Source organism: Zea mays, chromosome 3 (assembly GCF_902167145.1).
Source record: "Zea mays cultivar B73 chromosome 3, Zm-B73-REFERENCE-NAM-5.0, whole genome shotgun sequence".
NCBI classification, from domain to species: domain Eukaryota; kingdom Viridiplantae; phylum Streptophyta; class Magnoliopsida; order Poales; family Poaceae; genus Zea; species Zea mays.
Window position 1 is genome coordinate 180,684,179 of NC_050098.1, and position 10,581 is coordinate 180,694,759.

Sequence of the window (10,581 nt, forward strand, 5' to 3'; positions counted from 1 at the left end):
CGAAATCGGGACCTGTAGGTGCTACTCAGAAGCCTTGATCATTACTCTAGGGAGTCTTTCACACCCCTCCCCCCAAACGACTTAAAAAAATTCGGCCGGAGAGGGACAAATCGTCCTCCTGATATTAAATATTAAGAAGATACCAAAACATAGTATCGGCCGAGAAAATCTCCAAACCCTGGTCCTCATCACTAGCGTACCTTCATCGTCCACTCTGCAACGTCCTAGCCGCTAACTGGAGGGTGACGGCGACGCGTAAGACGTAACCCGGAAGCGAACGGGACAAAACGAGAACATTTTTTAAATCAAATCGAAGAAAATGTCTTCGATAGAGATTAAACTCGAAACCTGAAGGTGCTACTCGGTCTTAACCACTACGCTAGAGGCTACAAAACGACTAATTACGAGGTATACCATGTTAGTTATACTACCGAGTGGTAAACCGTCTCATGCCTCGTGACTCGGGATCCCAACAAGGAGCGCGGCAATTGGAGCCCTCGTACTTATCAAACGCGATAGTTTCGAGGGCGTGGGATCGACAGCAATATTATCTGTGACGAAACTGCCCGCACCAACACCAGCACCACCGCCGAATCACTCTAGCTTAAGGACCGCAGAAAGCGCGAAACCAAACTCCCGGAGTTAACAAGTCCAATCATGGACTTTTTTCCAGCTTCTCAAAGTGGCAATAATTCGCACGTCGATCCTGACGCGATTCCGTCGGTTTCCTTTCCTTCCTCTGACACCGGAACAGCGGCGTGCATCAGTGCACCGGTGAGCCGAGCCGGGGCCAATGCGGGTGGGGGTGGTGGTGGGGGTGGTGATACATCGTCGGTGCTTTCAGCACTCGAGCGCATGATAAGGCGATACGCAAATTCGCCTCACGCGGTCACGCCCGACTCACCAGCATACCATAGCCAACAGCGCCGGCTTAATTTGCCGCACAATAATAGCCTGGTGCTTTCAGCAATAGTGGCTGCATTATTGGCGTCCTGCAGGCTGCAGCTGCAACTCCGTCGAGCAACACGGGCTGCTGCACACGCGTCGCTGTGGTGATTCCGGTAGTGGAAGGTCCGGGGAGAAGCCATTACGCGAGGCAATAATTCATTTCAGCTCCCACATTCCAACGTCCGAGTCAAAAAAAAAAGGCGCTTCAGGCTTCCGCGTCATTTCAGCCTTCCATTGCGATGAACAGCGCTAAACAAAGCAAAAGTTCTGCACCCACGAGATGGTTTGCAAGCAAACAATGGATTGCAGCTGCTAAAGTATTTTGTTCGCTGTGGTTTATTGTGGTTTTAATTCAGCTACTGCTACTGCTTCTATAATATTTTATCTTTATAGCCGCATTAGTGTGAGAAACAGCTAAGCTGCTGCTGCCGGACAATTCAACAGCCTGGGAAGCACATGGCCTACTTTCAGTGGCATCGCCGTTCGGAGGTGGCGCAATAGAGTTTCTAGAGCACCTTTGTATGTGTTCAGTGTTCTCTCAGCTTTGATTTTGTTTCTAAAACAGAATTTGTAGACTGTATCTATTTGGCTAAAATGATATTAAACGAAGCTGAAAAACATGGAACTATCCAAACAGGCCTGCACTTCAGTGCTGACTAAAAAATCTTTTTATTTTGTCATAAATAGTGATTCCGCGTTTATGTGTTATATATATATATATATATATATATATATATATATATATATATATATATATATATATATATATATATATATATATATATATATATATATATATATATATATAGTCGGTTGCCCGTGCGTTGCGACGGCTTACAACAATACCCATGTAATCTAACCACCAAAAAAAATTCAAGATTTTTTATTAATTGTCTCCGCTCTCCGTATAATATTTTTTGATTTGGCTAACTGATGTTATTATTTACTCCATCCAATATGTCTTGGTACAACACGGCCAATGAAGTGAGCGGTTAGAAGAGAGTTCACAACGACTAACTGAACGAACAGAGATTATAAAATGACATAATTCCGTCATACAGAGATCAAATAAGAGAGAGTTTGTGAGTTCAAGTTTCTAAAATAAATCACATGAATTCAAACTTATAAAAAAGATAGATCAAAATATGAAGTGATTGCTAAAGTCAGGCATCAATAAAAACTTGATGCGCTCTATATAAATTATGCTGCTTTGTAGCAATTACTAACGTTTAAAACCAACAAATAACCTTTTGTTTTACTGTTAGTGCGACAAATCATTGCCGTTTCATCCAATTCAGCAACCTCAAACACCAAGGAGTCCATTGTGCCAATGTGGTCTCAGAAACGACCTAATGCTTGCAGGAGCCAAGGTCGTGTCGTGCTTGGGTTGTAGCCTCGGCCCGTAGTACTGGTCCGGCCCGACACGATTATATATTTTTTATTTTACAAAAAACGTATATACATATATATATAATTTATATTCAATATTAAAAACATTTGAGCATGATGTTCTACTGGTTAGACAGATTTACCTATTGTCTCCCGCCCTTCTTCCACGAGGGCATGGGTTCGAATCCCACCTCTTGCACCGTTTTTAACATTTTACGCTGATAATCAAATGGGCCGACGGGCTAACGGTCTGGCCCGGCATAGTTAGCAGACCGACATGTGTCTGGGCCAGAGTTGTGGCTCACGCGCGTCTGGCCTGTGCCGGGCCGCCATTTGGCCATCTATAGTCGTGCAGCGGATTAATTTGAAATAGCTGTGAGGGGTTATTTGTAAAAAAATGACGTTGGACGACCGTTGAAACTGGTGCTTTAAGTATAGTATATACACAATATATAATACGAGCCCACGACTTCCAATAACTAGAAGCCCAGGTCCGAGCTGCGTGCGAGCGGTGGCGATCCTGGGGGCCAACGGAGGTGCCGCTCCGAGGCGGGTGACCGACGGCAGCGCTCCACCAGGAACGAGCGACGACGACGCTCCCGAGGCGGGCGGGCAAGCGGTGACGGCGCTCCCGAAGCAGACGGGCGGCAGCGGCGCACCCTAGGCCCGGTGGCAACGGCGGTTTTGCGAGGCGCGGTCGTCTCTAGCGAAGGCGGCCATTCGGCGGCTTCAGGAGCGTCCTTTGATCTAGCGGTCTCGGGATAGTCCTACAGCGACGAACTATCCAATCCATATTTATGCCATCAATAATTATATTTTATGTCTGCTACTTGCACTATATGTATTCCAGTGATAATTTTTACGACCATGAATACAATTTTATGTTGCCATAAAACTGCCCCTAATTCCCACGGAGGCTGTTAGTTGAACAGATATTAGATTTTTTTATCAATTATGCTACACAGTGTATATATTTATACGACTTTGTATATAAATTTATGCTCTGCATGAACCATGTCATCAAATTTTTTGCATGCGTGCAGTGGAAACGAAAATATCATCCAAAATTTTCGCGCATGCAATGGAAACTCCAACGTTCTGCTATAATTTTTGGATCTCCGTAAAAATTGAAACCCCATGGATGCGACTCCCATATTTTTCGGAACTGCCATAAAAATAGGATCATGAATACAAACCACCAGAGATATCAACCTCTCATATTGTCTCGGTATTTACGCTTATAACCGAGGAGTTTCATGCTCAAAACTTAGCATTTTTACACTTGAACCTAGAGATGCGTCCACCAGTGAACCACATACCAGTTTTTTTACGCAGTGTACAACATTGCATAAATACCTACACCGTATAACATAATTTGTATAAGTATATATCATGAACTTATTCTAACGAGTCTAGTTGCATGGCTGTTGGAGCGATCCTATATTTATGAAGTAAATAAAGCATTAAATACGATTTTTTTGTTTCCATACATGCCAATCTATTTTTTTTCATCGTACATTTTTGTCATCCTAATTTTGTACGCATGCAGCAGGTAACAGATTTTTACGCGGTGTACCAAATTGCATAAATATCTACACCGTGTAGCATAATTAGTATCAATATATACCATAAACTGATCCTAACGAGTCTAGCTACATGACTGTTGGAGCGATCCTATATTTATGGAGAAAAATAAAGCATTAAATACAACTTTTTATTTCCATAAATGCAAATCCATTTCCTTTCATCGTACATTTTGGTCATTCTAATTTTGTGCATGCAGCATTTAACAGATTTTTACGAAGTGTACTGAATTGCATAAATATCTATGTTGGGGGCCTTCGTCTTCCGAAGGTTCTCAAAAACATGATTTAACAATGTTTCTGGAGTATAATACATAAACAGGTACCTTCGGACGCGGATCAGAACCACAATGTGAAGAAGTACAAAGAATACGAAGGTTGGTGCAGATCCGAAGCTGTGCGCAGGGGAGCTTCGGCATGGTAGCAGAAAGGGGAACCGACTTAAAAGGGAAAATGCTATTTAGACCTCGATGGATTACTATAAAGTCATTAGCAAATGTAAAGGGCATGAGTGTAATTTTACATGGACTGCGTCCCGTGCCTATAAATAGATGAACAGTGCTCCCGTACTGTTCACGCTGACTTGACATTTGCTTTTGCGTCACACTTGTACTTTTGCCTTCTCTCAAGCCGAAGGTACATTTGTAACTTGATATCATTTCTATTTTTCCATGATAATAAAATAGAAATGAGCTGATAATGATACATAAATGTTCATGTTATCTTTCACATTTCATATGATTCTCTTTTTCACTATCATGTGCCGTAATGATGAAGGTATGTCCCTCATGACCTTCGTCCGAAGATCATTATATTCCAAGGGAAATAATGCTTCATTGGACGAAGGGCATTAACGTTTAATATTCTTTATGTTGCCTTGTTCTTAACTCATAGCATTTGAGGACAAGTCCCCAACATTGGCGCCCACCTCCGGTGAACTCTTTTCGACCACCTTCGGCAAGCACTGACCTTCGTCATGCCACCGAAGAAAGCTTCAGCGATAGGGACTGCCGCTCTGCAGCCGCTGGACCCGAACCAGGAGACCCTTTCTCTTCGAGAGGCCTGAAGCCATAAGAGGAAGGCCACTAGTCCAACACCCTAGGAGGACGAGTTGGACCAAGAAATCAGAAACATGGAGATGCTTCATCAACAAGTACAAAGGAAGAAGGAGAAGATGGCCCGACTAGCCGACCTTCAAAGACAGATTGACGAAGCCACTGAAGAAGTACGTCATCTTGTTCAAGATGAACAAGAACGAAGGCCCCAACACAGGGAGCTTCATCAAGAGGGCTTGTTCGATGATGATGGATTGTATGATGATTCTAATCATGGTACCTTTACTTTTGACGATGTTTCACCCTTGGCAGCAGAACTGCAGGCTATCCCATGGCCCCCATCGTATAAGCCACCTCAACTTCCGATGTATGATGGGCATTCAGACCCGAAGCAGTTTTTGATGAGCTATGAAGCAACCATATCTTCATATGGAGGCAATGCAGCTGTCATGGCCAAATCCTTCGTCATGGCAGTTAAGAATGTGGCCCAGACATGGTATTCTTCTCTTCGGCAAGGAACTAACACTTCATGGCAGAAGCTCAAAGACATGCTGGTGACAAGCTTCCAGGGCTTCTAGACGAAGCCAATCACAGATCAGGCTCTGTTTCAATGCACGCAAGATCACGAGGAGTATCTCCATGCATACGTCCGAAGGTTCTTGCGTCTGAGAGCACAAGCGCCTACAGTGCCCAATGAAATTGTCATTGAGGCCATGATCAAGGGGCTTCGTCCAGGACCTACTGCCCAGTATTTTGCTAGAAAGCCTCCACAAACTTTGGAGAAGTTGCTTCAAAAGATGGATGAATACATCCGCGCTGACAATGACTTTCGTCAAAGAAGGGATGAAGCCTACAGGTTCTCCGAGATGACCAGGGGCTTCGGAGGGAGAATACTCCCAAGGCACGTCAGATCAATCCACTCCACCTAGAATGACGATAGAGGAAGTCAGCAACAGAGGCCACAATATTCCTCGCAAGCTTCGGGGCAGCAACAAAGCTATCTTCGGCCGCCAGCTCCAAGAGGCAGAGGCGCTAGGGGCTTCGGAGGAAGGTTTGGGGATCAGCCTAGAAAAATTTATTGCCTATTCTGTGGTGAGGACAAGGGCCATACTACAAGGATGTGCCATGTCACCATTCAGAAACAGAAAGAAATAGCAGAAGCTGTAGCCCAACAGAACCAGCCGAAGCAGGTCATGCACACTGCTTCATATCACTCACCCTACATACCAGAGTATGTGGGTAACCATCCTGCAGCTTCTGTTGCTTCGGCTAGCGAGCCACAGGCATCATGGCAACAACCTCCACCTCCGCCACCATTGCAACCTGCATATCCACGGGGACAGCAGCCAGAAGGGAGCCAACATACCCACCAACAGCGAGATTTCAGGGAGGAGTCCGAAGCTCGCATAGTCAACAGTACTGTGCCAGAATCGAAGCATATCTATTAAGAGATATCCTACCCTTGAAACAGTTTTTACATTCATTATCATTTTCTTTCTTACTAAGGAACAATTATTGAAAACCTAGTTTTCTTGTTGTTTTCAATTCCTTGTAATAGCTTCATTTTTGTCATAGTGAAAATATATCTTCTCCACAGACTTACGGAGTCCAAAAGTCGCTGAAGCACAAAAAGTCGTTCCTAAGAGAACGCGCGGCTAAAAAGTACATCACAAGTATCTCCGAAACTACAAAAAGTCGTTCTACGGAACGCAACGTAAATTTGCCAAAGCTACAAAAAGTCGTTCCTAAGGGAGCGTAGTGTATGTTTTCTGCTCAAAAGTCATTTCAAAGGGAATGCAGAGCCAAATACTGCCGAAATATAAGGCGAAGCGCGAAAAGTCAACGCGAATACCACCGAAATAGAAGGCGAAGAAGTTCAAAATATGTTCCTAAGAGAATGCAGAACTTACAACGAAAAGTCAGCGCTGATACACCAAAAAATAAGCGGTGAAGCCGAAAAATAAACGACAAAGAGATTGTGTATTCCAATATGGGGATGTGAGTGTGTGTCTTCGGCACAAAGTATCATTTTGCATAGCATAACATCATCACATCATTTCGCATAACATAACATCATACATCATTGTCGGCGTTAGGCTGAGTCCGAGCCCTGGGGTCGGGCGAGGCGGAGTTCGCCGTCTTCCGGAGCCGAGGCTGAGCCCGAGCCCTGGGGTCGGGCGAGGCGGAGTTTCCTATGGCGCCCGAGGCTAGACTTGGCTGCTGTCAGCCTCACTCTGTCGAGTGGCACAGCAGTCGGAGCGACGCAGGCGTCGCTATCTTCTTGTCAGGTCGGTCAGTGGAGCGGCGAGGTGACTGCGGTCACTTCGGCTCTGTCGACTGAAGAGCGCTTGTCAGGATAAGGTGTCAGGCGATCCTTGCATTAAATGCTCCTGCGATACGGTCGGTCGGCGTGGCGATCTGGCCAAGGTTGCTTCTCGGCGAAGACTGGGCCTCGGGCGAGCCGAAGGTGTGTTCGTTGCTTGAGGGGGCCCTCGGGCGAGACGTGAATCCTCCGGGGTCGGCTGCCCTTGCCCGAGACCGAGCTCGGGCGAGGTGAGATCGTGTCCCTTGAGTGGACTGAGCCTTGACCTTAATCGCACCCATCAGGCCTTTACAACTTTGTGCTGATGGGGGTTACCAGCTGAGATTAGGAGTCTTGGGGGTACCCCTAATTATGGTCCCTGACAATCTTATTGCATCAATGGCACAAGAAGGGGACCTTCGGAGAATGCTTCGAAAAAGTGAAATTGTGCTAAGGCACAAAATAAGTTTTGAAGAAATACAGTTTTATCAGCTCTGATGTGGAGGAAAAAGTCTGTTGTTGACGAAGCATCAGTGATTTGGCGACGCCTGAAGCATTTTTTATGAAGCACTCTGATATGGAGGAAGAAAGTCTATTACTGACGAAGCATTAATGTTTTTGCGACAATTGGAGGATTTTTCACGAAGCATAAAAGCTCTCCTTTATGAAGCATGAAAAGAAGGAAAGGTGTTTTTTCGCCGAAGGCTCAAAAACGGTATGTACATAAAAGTTTCATGCATCGCAAAGAAATGAATTACAAAGCCATTTATACATTACATTAAGAACCCATGAGCACCAAATATTACAAGCATAGTCCAGCAAATGTTACATTAATATTCTAGCAATATTTTTTACAATATCTATTCTTCTTCTTTCAAAACTTTGTCTGCAGCTTCGATCAGCATTTGAGTAACGACTTCGTCCATAATGCTTTCGGCCATGTTAATAATTTCTACTGATTCCTTTGCCTCTATGTCGACCAATGACTCGAAGGGATCTGGGGGAGGAGATAGTTCGGCTGCGGTAGAAAACGTAAATAAGTTCGAAGTCACAAAAATAAATAATAAAGTTAAAAGCTATTAAGCAATACCTATCCGCCTTTCGAGTTCCGCAGCTTTTTCAGCTGCCTTCGTTGCTTCCCTAGCGTCATGAGTATCTTTTTCGTTCGTCTTTATAATCTCATGGGCCATCCCTCGGCCGCCATTTTCTCATATGTCAGTAAAAAAATTTTGCCTACTAAACTTGCTTCGGCCGAGGAGTCCTTCGTATCGTCAACCGATAAAGCAGATTCGGTTTGGGCCGAAGTTTTTACATGATCGCAACCTGACTTCTGCAAAATAGATGCAATTCCCCTCGCGCCAGAGAAGGCACAGATGTCTCCACGGTCATTCAAAATCTCCTCAAAGGCTTCGACCTCGCTGCTGATCCATTCAATTGGGCCTTCGGGATCGCCCCGTACGAAGTTGTCTTCACTTGAATATGCGCCAACATTGGCGAAGCTAGTTTTTATCTTTCTCACACATTCTACATATTTTTCATAACATCTTTCTTTTGAGGAGCAAAGTTCTACAACTGTTTTTCCCAATATTTTTTCCAGTGATCACTGGCGTCTCGGTCAGCTTCGGCAATAGCACATTTCAATTTAGCTTCGGCTAGTTGCTTTTGAAGGTTTTCGATCTCGCTCCTTTGGATTTCAGATTGGATCTTGTAGTTAGCTTCATCCCCCTTTACCTTATCCACCAGAGTAAGTAGAATTTATCTTTTTCCAAAGCTTCGTTCCTCAGCTTAATAACCTCTGTTCGAAGATTGTTGAGAGCAATAGTGCAACTCTCGTCTTCGGCATTCTTCTGCGCCCTTAAGGCGTTACTAAGTATTAAACCCTATATGAAAAGAATGAATGAGTTAATATAAGAGCAAAAGAATAATTCAGAATTCGTAAACTTCCAAATATACAATTTTTGTACCTTCAAACTGTTATATGTGAGGCTATCTGCAAGATCGTCCTTCGTCATGGCGCAGAGGCTAGCTTCGAGGTTCGGGAACCCCATGCTTCTGGCCATCTCCCGACAGACAAATAATTCTTTGTTGTCTGGGAGACAGTATAAGAAGTCATCTTCGTCTGTGCCATTGAACACTAAGGCCCCCTTCGGATACTTCAGTTCTCGGGCATAGTGTTTAGCTTCAAAAATCTCATCTTCAGACAATTTTTTTCCCGAAGCATGTCATATAATATAATCAAGAACTTCGGAAGGTGCTTCGGGAGTAGGAGTGGCGGCTTCTTCAGGCAGAATTTGTTCTACAACTTCTTTTTTCGTTGCCTTTTCTCCGGTTTCCAAGGATTTCTCCTTGGTGGGCTCTGAAGGCCCAGCTTCGGTCTCGGCCTGGCTCTTTGTAGCTTCAGCTTCGGTCAGCTTTGTCTCAGTCTGCGCTTGTGAAGCCTTGGCTATTTTCCCTAGAGTAGAACATGAAATTTTTATCGTCTCCAGCACATCCAGAACACTGGCCATCCTTTTCCTCTTGGGGGTCGCTGTAAGACCTTTTTGTGCCTTCGGCACTATCACTTCTGTCGAAGGGCTTAGAACTTCTAATATTTTTGTCCCTTCGACTCTTGTTTCTTCAATATTAACCACCTTCGGCTCAGCTAATTTGGCTGAGGGTGCCTTCGGCACTCTAGCCGGCTCTTCAATCTTTTGCGTGGGGGAGCAGGTTCTTTCGCTTCAGTAGCCAAAGAGGTCTCACCGCCAAATTTAGGCATTGTGGCCGGTTCAATATAGCGCGGTCGGTGAGTAAGAACCTTCACCTTTTCCCTCTTCGACGCGGGCTCGCTTGGAGCAGCTGAAGCAACATCCTTCCCAGAAGTTGCAATTTTTCTCTTCTGCCCCCGTGGCGGGTAGCGGTAGTCAGGGTACATAAATACAATAGCATCAAAAACTCTATTTAGCCTCTTCTTTTTTTCGGCTTCCGAAGGCCGCAGATAGTGTGTTATCTTCAGATTTTGAGTAGACTCCAAGTAGTTCATCACTAGTGTTTTCAACACACTTCAGCCAGTCGTCGTCTGGTTCGATAAATTGGTCTCTAAACCTGAAGGTATATTTCAATCGAACCAAACCACCTTCGTTAGGGTTGCTGATGGTCTCTTTTGGCATCTCCCAGTTGTCTACCAATGGTCATATCCTGTAGGCCACGTATTCTTGGACTAAATCCCTTGTCCCAATGAAAGAGCAAACTATGCCGAAGGCCCTTCGACATTCTTTGGCTGCTTCATCAATTTCTACCTTCGGTTTCCGAAGGCCGAAGCGGGACC